The sequence below is a fragment of the Ochotona curzoniae genome, unplaced genomic scaffold (genome assembly GCF_017591425.1).
Source record: "Ochotona curzoniae isolate NIBS_2020 unplaced genomic scaffold, NIBS_Ocur_1.0 contig_4093, whole genome shotgun sequence".
Classification (NCBI taxonomy): Eukaryota; Metazoa; Chordata; class Mammalia; order Lagomorpha; family Ochotonidae; genus Ochotona; species Ochotona curzoniae.
The window spans coordinates 2,083,545-2,093,275 of record NW_024466124.1 but is presented as its reverse complement, the minus strand read 5'-3'; the positions used below and the strand labels follow the sequence as shown (position 1 = coordinate 2,093,275).

At 35.1% G+C, this 9,731-nt stretch overlaps 1 non-coding gene across 1 annotated transcript; it reads right to left on the bottom strand.

The window, feature by feature from the left end:
• Nucleotides 1-6,661: 6,661 nt before the first annotated feature.
• LOC121159220 lies at nt 6,662-6,768 on the bottom strand. Its single transcript, XR_005884323.1, has one exon. It is a non-coding gene; the product is annotated as a U6 spliceosomal RNA (small nuclear RNA).
• Nucleotides 6,769-9,731: the final 2,963 nt, after the last annotated feature.

Sequence of the window (9,731 nt, the reverse complement as noted above, 5' to 3'; positions counted from 1 at the left end):
TGGTGGGAACCAAGGAGTGCTTTATTTTCAGCTGAAATCCCATTTAACAAAACAGCCCCAGTAAAGATGCAAGGTATTTTAAATTCAGATTAGTTCTACATTGTAAAATTGATAGTGTTTAACATTCCTCTCCACAGTAGAGATTCGTAACCCTATCACAACATAAGAATCACCTGATCACAAATGTCTAAAAATACAATACTGGAATGACATATGTTCTGATTTGATTCCTCTGGGGTTGACTCAAGCTTCAGGATTTAATATGTTCCTAATGTGTTTCTAATGTGCAGAAGCAAGAACAATCACTAGCCAATTTGCTCTTCAATAAGTAGCACTTGTTTAGAGATGTCCATCTATCACCATCCCCAAATCTCATAATTAATACTATTACAGATTTCTAATGATTAAAATAACACCTCAACAGATCCCTCATGAGCTGCTGTCTGTCAAAATGTGGCAACCAGTCTATATTTCCTTAGAAATCATTCTTTCAGTTCCCTCACATGAAAAAAAAAAATCTATAATGAATATTCAGGAATAAAGCAGAATACCTTATCAGCCAAAATTAAAGCACAATGTGGACAGTGTAACAGCAAAGCACATATATCTGCCACCTGCAACATCAGCATCCCATATGGGTGCTAGTTCAAGTCCCTGCTGCTTCACTTGTAATCTAGCTACAAGCTATTGTCTTGTAAAGCAGAAAATAACCAATGGTTTGAACCCCTGTGACACATGTGGGAAACACAGATGAAGCTCCTTGTTATGGCCTGAATCAGCCCCGGTCATGGTTACTACTTAGAGAATGAACCAACAAATTGAAGCTCCTTCTTTGTGTCTCCTATCTCTGGAATTCTCTCACATTAATAAATAAACCCTTTTTTTTTAAAGTAAGACACCACAGGTACACGGCTGGTGATATTTAGCTAAATCTGCTAATTTCTGACCATAAATAATTTTAACTACTTGTGATGTTTGGAAGTGTACTAGAAAATATGAAGAAAGATCCCCTAGGAAGATTAAGAAAGGTGGCTAAATCCTACTGGCTAAATCCCTGCCTTGCATGTACCCAGATTCAATATGGGTGCCACTTCCTCTCTGGGCTGTTCCACTTCCAAACATGATCCCTACTTGTGGCCTAGGAAAACAGTAGAGGATGCCACAAACCCTTGGATCTCTGCACTTGCGTGGCAGACCTTGAAGAAGTCCCTGGCTCCTGGCTCCTAGCTTTGGCTAAGCTCAGCTCCAGCCATTTCAGCTACATGGGGAATGAACCAGTGGACAAAATATCTTTCTGTCTATATAGCCTCCTCTCTACATATCTGCCTTTGTGAAAAAAACAAACAACAAAAAAACTTAAAAAAAAGATTAGGAAAGGTGGAACAAAAAGAAAGGGAGAATAGAAAGAGGAAGAGAGAGGCAGGGTGAGGAGAAAGCAAACACATAGAGGAGAAGGTGGAAAAAAGTAAATATGAAGGAAGGGTGATGCACAAATTGTCCTTTATTTATTCAAAGACAGGCTGCCAAACAACGCTTCTGAATCCCAATGAAAAGAAGAAAAACAATATCAAGCAGTGAAATGTCTCTGCCTTAGTAGACACAAGTGATTTCTTTTCTACTTCCCTTCCCTAATTCCTGCAAGTGTTGCAAAACAGACCTGGCAATTAGTTTCTCTGTTCTTCTATTCAGCATAATTTCTGATCTATAGGGTCCCCCTGCCAGACAGGAACTGGTCTTATCAAGTTCAGTTCATTAGACAATGTAACCACACTATTCTGCATTTCTTTAGACAAATAACTTTATATACCTTGCAGAAATTTCAACATCCATTGCAAAAGAAGAGAAAAAGGACGATTTATATCAGATCATAAAAAGATATATTAGCTATTGAAAAAAACATGGCAGGAAAAGAAACCTATAAATGATCACATTAACCAAGCACAATTAGAGCTTAGTTGGTCTATATGCTTCTCCAGAGATTCATAAATCCAGAGATAAGGCTCTGAGTCAGGAACCAGATATGGCAGGAGTATCCTAACTATGTCTTGTTAAACTTGGTCAGACCATGTCTTGAGTCCTGGGTGATTTGATTCTTCTCTTTCTTTGCTTCATTCTTTAATAAACAATGGACTTCAAAAAGAGAATGAAACAATTACAAAAATTTGGGGTTAAGAAATACATAAAATAAGTTTTAGAAAAATGCAGAAAATAAAGAAATACAGAAAATGCAGAAGTTTTGGAAAATCTTTTCACTATTAAGTGTTGATACTGCCTGTTTGGGAATGCGTAGAATTTGGATAGAATTTAGGTAGAATTCAGGACTCAAAGAGCTTTGTGGATATGAGTGATTCTTAACTGTTGTTTAATAAAATCACTGAGATCTAATTAACACTCCATCATTAGAAGACAAAGAGTAATTGTGTCCACATAAACACAAAGTGATTTTCATGCATACAGGCCAATAACATACCACATGGAAACCGTTGGACACATGGAAAAAACAACTGGGAAAGATTGAACAACTCGCCTACTAGAATGCTAAATTACTAGCAAGGATTATCACTTATTCTTAATCTTCAGGAGACTGTTATATATGTACCCCTAGTATTCTTGAAAGAGTATTTGGCTTAAATAAGTTATTTCAACATACACAAAACATTAAAATATCATATATCTCCAGACACACACTATGCAAACACACAGAGCTGAAAACAACTGCATTGTTATGATCAACTTTCAATTATCTTGAACATAAAATAGAGAGCAGTAGCCCCATTTCCAAAATTCCACTTTAATCAGGCTTATTTGTGTCTGGTTACACTTCTGGCTGTTGTGCTGGCTCCTCTATAAAATGCTTCTACCTGGGATTGAGCTGTAAGAGAATGTGCTGATTTCTTGATATAGCTAGAAATGAGCAAATTGACATTTTTATGGAATATTTTTAAATGTCACAACACTTTTGGAAAACATATTGTTAACTTTCTGCTGATTTCCAAGGATATTAATTTGTCCCTTGCTTAATATAAAATCTAGGTAAAACTTAAAACTAGAGTGTTCCATGAGGTTTTGGGGGTAAATCAGAATGGAATTCAAAAGAATAATTCAATTGACATAGAACTGTGCCAATGGACAACCAAAACAACATTCTGAAATATATCTGTAGATCTATGGCTTTCACCAATAAAAATGGAGACAAATTAGTTACTACTACATTTACACGAGTGTTTCTTACTGTCCTCTACAGAAGTTTTTTGGCAGTGTTTAAGGGTGACAAATCCAGAGTGAACTTGAAAATAGCATATTCTACTGTAATCTTATTCCACAGGTAGCTACTAATGGTATAACTGTAAATAGCAATGGCGAGCCTTTGGTATCAATATTAATGTTATTGAGGCATGGCAATAAGTAAAGCTGAAATTCAGATGAAGGTGCTCTCATGGACCATATCCACTAGTTACTGTCTAGAACACCAGACTCCATGTATTTCTCTGTAAAAGAGTAGTTGGCAATGGAGAAGTTGTGATAGTGGCAGCAAAGGATCATGGAGAATTGAAATAACAATGCAATTCAGATTATGCTGGGGAAAGGTGAAATTTTTGACTTTCAATTAATAGCTACAGCTAAAAGAATTGTATGGGTCTCCAGAAACGCTCTGTGCCTGTATGGGTGTAGGACTGATTCAATTTAATTGACTACTCTATATTACACATATATACATACACACAAATATGTATGTCTATACAATTTGAAGCTTTGATGAAATTTTTCATAATCTGGTATCAGCATGCATGTTGGATATAGAAATAAGACACATGATAGCCAGAGTTGAAACTGCACTGTCAAAGGTTATTGGTATAAGTGAAAGCATAAAAATTAAATATGAGAGAAGCATCACAAGTACAATTTTGGGGCAAACGTCATGTTGTAATTCAGGAAAAGAAACATACATATTGCAGAAAATCCCCTAAAGTCAGAAGTTCAGCGTGTTTTTAACCAAAAAGGGTCAAAAAATGATTTTTGTAACTTTTTGACTTCCACAGCATTGCATTTTTATAGTTATAAAATTACTCAGAGTACTGATCACCAAAATTTCAGAGATAAGGGAAATAAAAACAGGAAATGACGCATATGTAAGAAAACATTGAAAGAAAAAGAGACATAAATCAAAAGAGACATAAATCAAACTGTTCCAATGAACAGTTACCATCTCTTCACAAAGATCTTTTAAGGAACTGTCTCAAGCACAGGTAATTAGACAATCACTGACAAGTCAACCCTGGTGAGCACCAACAAGGACCTCCAGCAGCAAATAGCTCTTGTATTGTTGAACTTAAGCACCTATCCAATGACAGTTTACGAAACCAAGTGTTTGTTTAGGAAGAGACGCATCCAAAATTCCTAGCAGAAAAACAATTAACTAATAACAGAAAAATAGCCAGTCTGCATTAGACACAGGTACAATAAATATACACTAAGCTAACTTTTTAAAATTGTCTCATTTACTATGTGAATGAGAAATCTGCAACCAGAACATTTTAGGTACAACAGATAATTCAGATATTACCTAGTCTGATGCTGTCATTCACAGATGAGACTAAAGTATAATTACTTTAAAAATGTCGTGAGTAGCCAAGTTTGAGCTTGAGCTTAATTAACACTTTTCAATAGAGTAATTTTTAATACTCCACTTCATATCTTAATCCCCCAAACATGATAAGGAGATAAAATCAAATTGTAAATAGGAATATCCACGTAAGTACACAAGCCACGTGGATAAGAGATTCAAACGTGTAGCTTAGAGGCTTATTCCAAGAGACTTGGGAAAGATCTAGCATTATTTTCAAATAAATGACATGTCACATCAATCACATCTAGATAGTATATGGATATCGCACTGCTGGAATTAAATATCTAACACAGGATTTCAAAATTTTCACTACCTTTTTTTTTCTTCTCAACAATTTCTCATGTTTTATATCACCTTACTGAGGAAGAATCTGTGGATATCAAGTCTAGTTGCCTGATTAAATATAATTGGCTTCCAATGAACTTAACAATCTAAGATGAATTTATGTGCATAATTGTTAGTGTTTACCTACTCTGTCGATAGCAACAACTTTTCTTTCAGATTTTCTCTTTAAGTGTTGATTTATAAATGGTTTTTATTGTTCTCAAATTTTACAGTACTTTGCACTCTTTTCCCACATCCAAATATTTAATGGATAGGCTTGAGCTCCATAAGTATTCAATTATGTAGAAGAGAAAAACAAGCAGAATTTTAGCAAAATAGGAGATAGTAATTTCCAACAAAATACAAGTTCACAGATTGGAGAAGCGCCATAGTACATGACGACACCATTCAATATATAGTTGGTATCACTAAATCCTAAGAGCTCAGCTGGTCTGTCACTCAGGGATTTATGGTGAGTTTATGAGTATTTTCCTTTTAGTTTTCACCTGATACATTGGAAATGCACTTTAGCTTCAATATACACACCATATTCTTGTCTTTCTCCCGTCTGACAAGTTTCCATACTCTAAACTACAAGTTTCCTCTGTTTCTTCCTCACAATCCATTATCCCTTAACATTCACTTCCCCTATATTTAACTTTGCCTTATAGAACAAATCACTTGATTCTATCTTTTAAAAAAATCAGCTCATGAATGAATGGAGTATGACCACCCTTGGTGCTATTTTACTTGCTTCTTCATTTGATGCTCTGTAATGAGAAGCTACAGCATCTTACACAAGGGTTGAAATTTCAGAGCGGGACATTAACTCTCTATTCCTGCTCTGAGATTCAGCCATTTAATTTATGTTTTTAAAACCAATTTAAAATTTCAGTCTTAGTATATTACCCTGGGCTTTTCCAGCCTTACTTCTCTCATCTAGAACAACTATAACACCCACTGTAGATTTTTTTTTTCATTGTATGATACAATTACATAGACTCTGGGATTTCCATTAACCTCTCCTTAATTCCTTCCCTTCCCCCTCCACTGATGCCCACTATATTATTACAATGGTGTAGTCCTTCAAAAACAGTCCTTAGTCCATTCTTCTGCTATTTAAGTGTATCCTGGCATTTGGGGTATGGGCAATAGCAGAGACTCCATCATTCTATCATCAGGATGTATTTAAACAATTTCATTGGGAGTTTATCCTTGATTTGTAAGTAGAAATACCTACTGCACTGTATCTTCACATTTGCATGTGACAGTCTCAATTATACAGTAACTATACATTCCTTTAAATGAAAAAACAAAAACCAATATCAACTAACATGAAGAAAGCTAAAAAATTTTACAACTCCATGAAGTTAAATAACATGCTGCTAAATGGCTAAAGTGTCACTGAAGAAATGAAAAGGCAAATAAAAAACGTTTCAGGAGAAAATGATGCTACTGTATAGCCTGTGAGTCAGTGAAGAACTTAACAGAAAAGAAACTACTTTCATAAAATGAAAATAAAAATTAAAATATCAAAACCCATGAGATACAGCAAAAAGACAATATTGAAAGGGCTATTGATCTTATATTTTTCATGAAGGTTGCATTATATCAGAGAGGACATAAGATATTGAGTATAATGGTCCATAGTTGGGTCTATTTAGTTGCAAATGGCAGGATTTTATTCTTTTTAATGGTTGAGTAACATTCACAAATAGGGGACGCTTCCCAAATTTGCATGTCATTCTTGTGCAGGGGTCATGATAGTCTTCTCTGTACCATTATGATTTTGGTATATGTGCTGCCAAAGCAAGCACCAGATTTTTGCTTTAAATGTACTTATCATTTATTACTTATACTCTTACTATACATCATATACATGATCTCTGAAAATCCTTTATGGTCCATTTTATAGTCTACAATGTACTTGGAGTTATGATTAATACTTAGTTGATTCTTTCTCAGTGGTATCTTAAGCCTATTTGTTTCTTCTAATATTTTTCTCCAGAGCTCTCAGTCTACTCTGAACATCACAGGCTAATTACTATGGTATATGAAATGAAACTAATCTTGGAATATTTTTCATGCAGGTAAATATCACAATCAACTTTCTCCACAGAATTCTTTCTAAGTGAAGATTCTTACTTCACCAATGAATCACATCTCCTTTTTGAGAAAACACACATATTAGCAGAAACACACAAGCTATCACCCCCATTATAAATAGCACAAAACACATATAAAACTAGTCATTTTAATTCATACATTCCTAGAATTGGGTAGCAAATGTCTTCCGGATTCCTAAGAAGCTGTTGTGATCTTAATATCCAGTAAATGAAGGGAGCAAGAATACAACCTTGTGCCCTATGTCATAGGGCTACAAATAGAGAGTCTCTTCCAGGAACCGCTGCACAGAATTTAGGAAGATCAATCTTTCCTGCCCCTGACCCCACTCTACATTTCCTTGCAATTATCTTGCCCCCAAGGTGCTAAGCCTACTAAGGTGTAAAAGTCCCTCAAAAGCTGATATTGTCCATGCCTACTCTTAAACTTTCTTGGAATTACCACCACCTCTGGAAAGCCCAAAGAGCCCTAATTATACAAGCCCAGTCTGGTGAAGGACTGAGCCTTTGACATGTTGCTCTATCTGTATGTGGGCAGATGGCCACCTCCTTTGAATTTATTGAGCTCTACTAAGGGTAGAGCTCAGTTTGGCTGTGACTTCATTCCCATTTCTATTTCTTTACTTCTTTCCCAATATCCCACTTACGATAACCAAATACCACACTTTTAAAAACACAACGACACTGTCCATTCAAACACTCTTCAGTATAAAGCATGCCAATCAATGTTTGATCAAGAAATACATAGGTATTTATCTGCAAAGAATCTTAGATTTTTCAAGAAATAACTTCATCTCTTAAATTTCATCTCTGCAGAGGAAGCAATTTTTCAGAAAGTTTCTATTGCTGCTGGGGTTGCCATACTATTTTTACTTTTCACATAAAGAATTTCTGCCTCTAGGGCAGTCAAACTAGCACCTTCTGCAATCATAATCTCAGTTCATTATCCATTTATATAAAAGGTCACAACTCTTTTAGTGGGATATTTTGCTATGGACACATTTTTCATACACTTAATTTGACACAATATAATATACTGCTGTTTAGAGAACTCTACCCAGCTGCTACTAAATAAGCATTATTTATTACTTGTGCTATTAAATAATGGGAGGACTGATGAGGCCAAGACACATCACGTACCTGTCTTTGGTTTTGCTTTCCTATCGTTTCTGATGGGTTATGTATGTGAAAGTGCAGCAAGAAAGTGTCATAAACAGTATTAAAATTTGAAAATTTTGATAAATGCCAAAATTTGAAGTAGAAATCATAACTGATAACTCTAGAATATAAAAACTTGGATCTGATAAATTCAAATACATCTTCTAGAAGGATGCTTGATTATGAAAGTCTAAGTATGAAGAAGTAAAACACGCTTATTGTCCAGAATTTTGGAATCGTGTTTCAAATATTTTCATCAAGGGCTCATTTGTTTGCATTAATAAGAGCAATTGTGTCTTTTATGTGTTCTGCTGATATAGAGTTGTGAAGCATTGATTTAGTTCTTGTATATACATTCTTATGTCTCATAAGTTCAGTAGTACAGTTATGACAATCAGTAAGCATTTGTTAAACTAATAAGAAACTGGGAGAAGAAACTTTGGATGGGATGGTGAAACCACACTTCTCCTAAGCTAGCAAATGAATGTATGAAGACATTCTACATAGCTTACATTGCTCACTACGTATGTATATCCCTTCATTTCATTCAGCAGTGCTGGAGAAATCAGACCTTAATCCATTATGAACTTTCCTTAAAAAGGGGAAATCTAGCAATGATACGATGGTGAAGAAACAAAACATGATACAAATAGTGGAGACATTCCAGCAGAAGACTGAGAGTGAGACAACAAAAATACCCTAGGGTAAATCAAAGCAGAAAGAGCGGGATTCTGTCAGCACTGAAAGACGGTGTAGGTCTGTTAGTGCTGGGTTACCTGCCTCCTTTAATCTGCATGATGTTCTACTGTATGCCTTTTCCACTACATTCTCTTGCCTAAGCAGGTGTTTTGTCTGTTTATTTGTTTTGTAGCCCACCTTGTATTCTTGTTACTAGTGTGTAGAAGAACAAGATGGGCATATTGGTTGCTCAACAGGATAGGCAAAGATGCAAGTGAGACCCAATTCATTATCTCTGCATATGTACTATTCAGTTGTATAGGAAAAGACCACATATGAGAGCCAGCTTAGCTCTCAAATCACAACCTTGAGGGTCTTTTTGTTATTAAAGGGCATTCACCTGTGTTAGTACATAAAAAAGAACTTTGGATAAATGATTGAACAGAGATGAATTTTTTATAAGTTACACTGAAGTATACAACAGAATCCAAGTCATTAAGTGAAAAAGTATAAAACAGTCCATTAAGGCAGGTATTCTGAAATTCATTCATACCTTAGAAACACCCAAGGAGCTCCAACAAACTATTTTATGCAACTAAGTACAGATTCCATACTTAGTTAAAAATCATATGAAATTCACCAGGAATTCATAAAACTCTTTTCTTAGATAGTTAATGTTATTCTTATGTATATTCTTGGTGTCAATCAGTATCAAATCTTTATAATTTTGTGACTATAAAATATCTATGAAGCATAAAGCATTAATCATTTTTCAAAGAAATGGCAGTTACCTGTGAACAACTAATTTCCCAAGAAAAAAG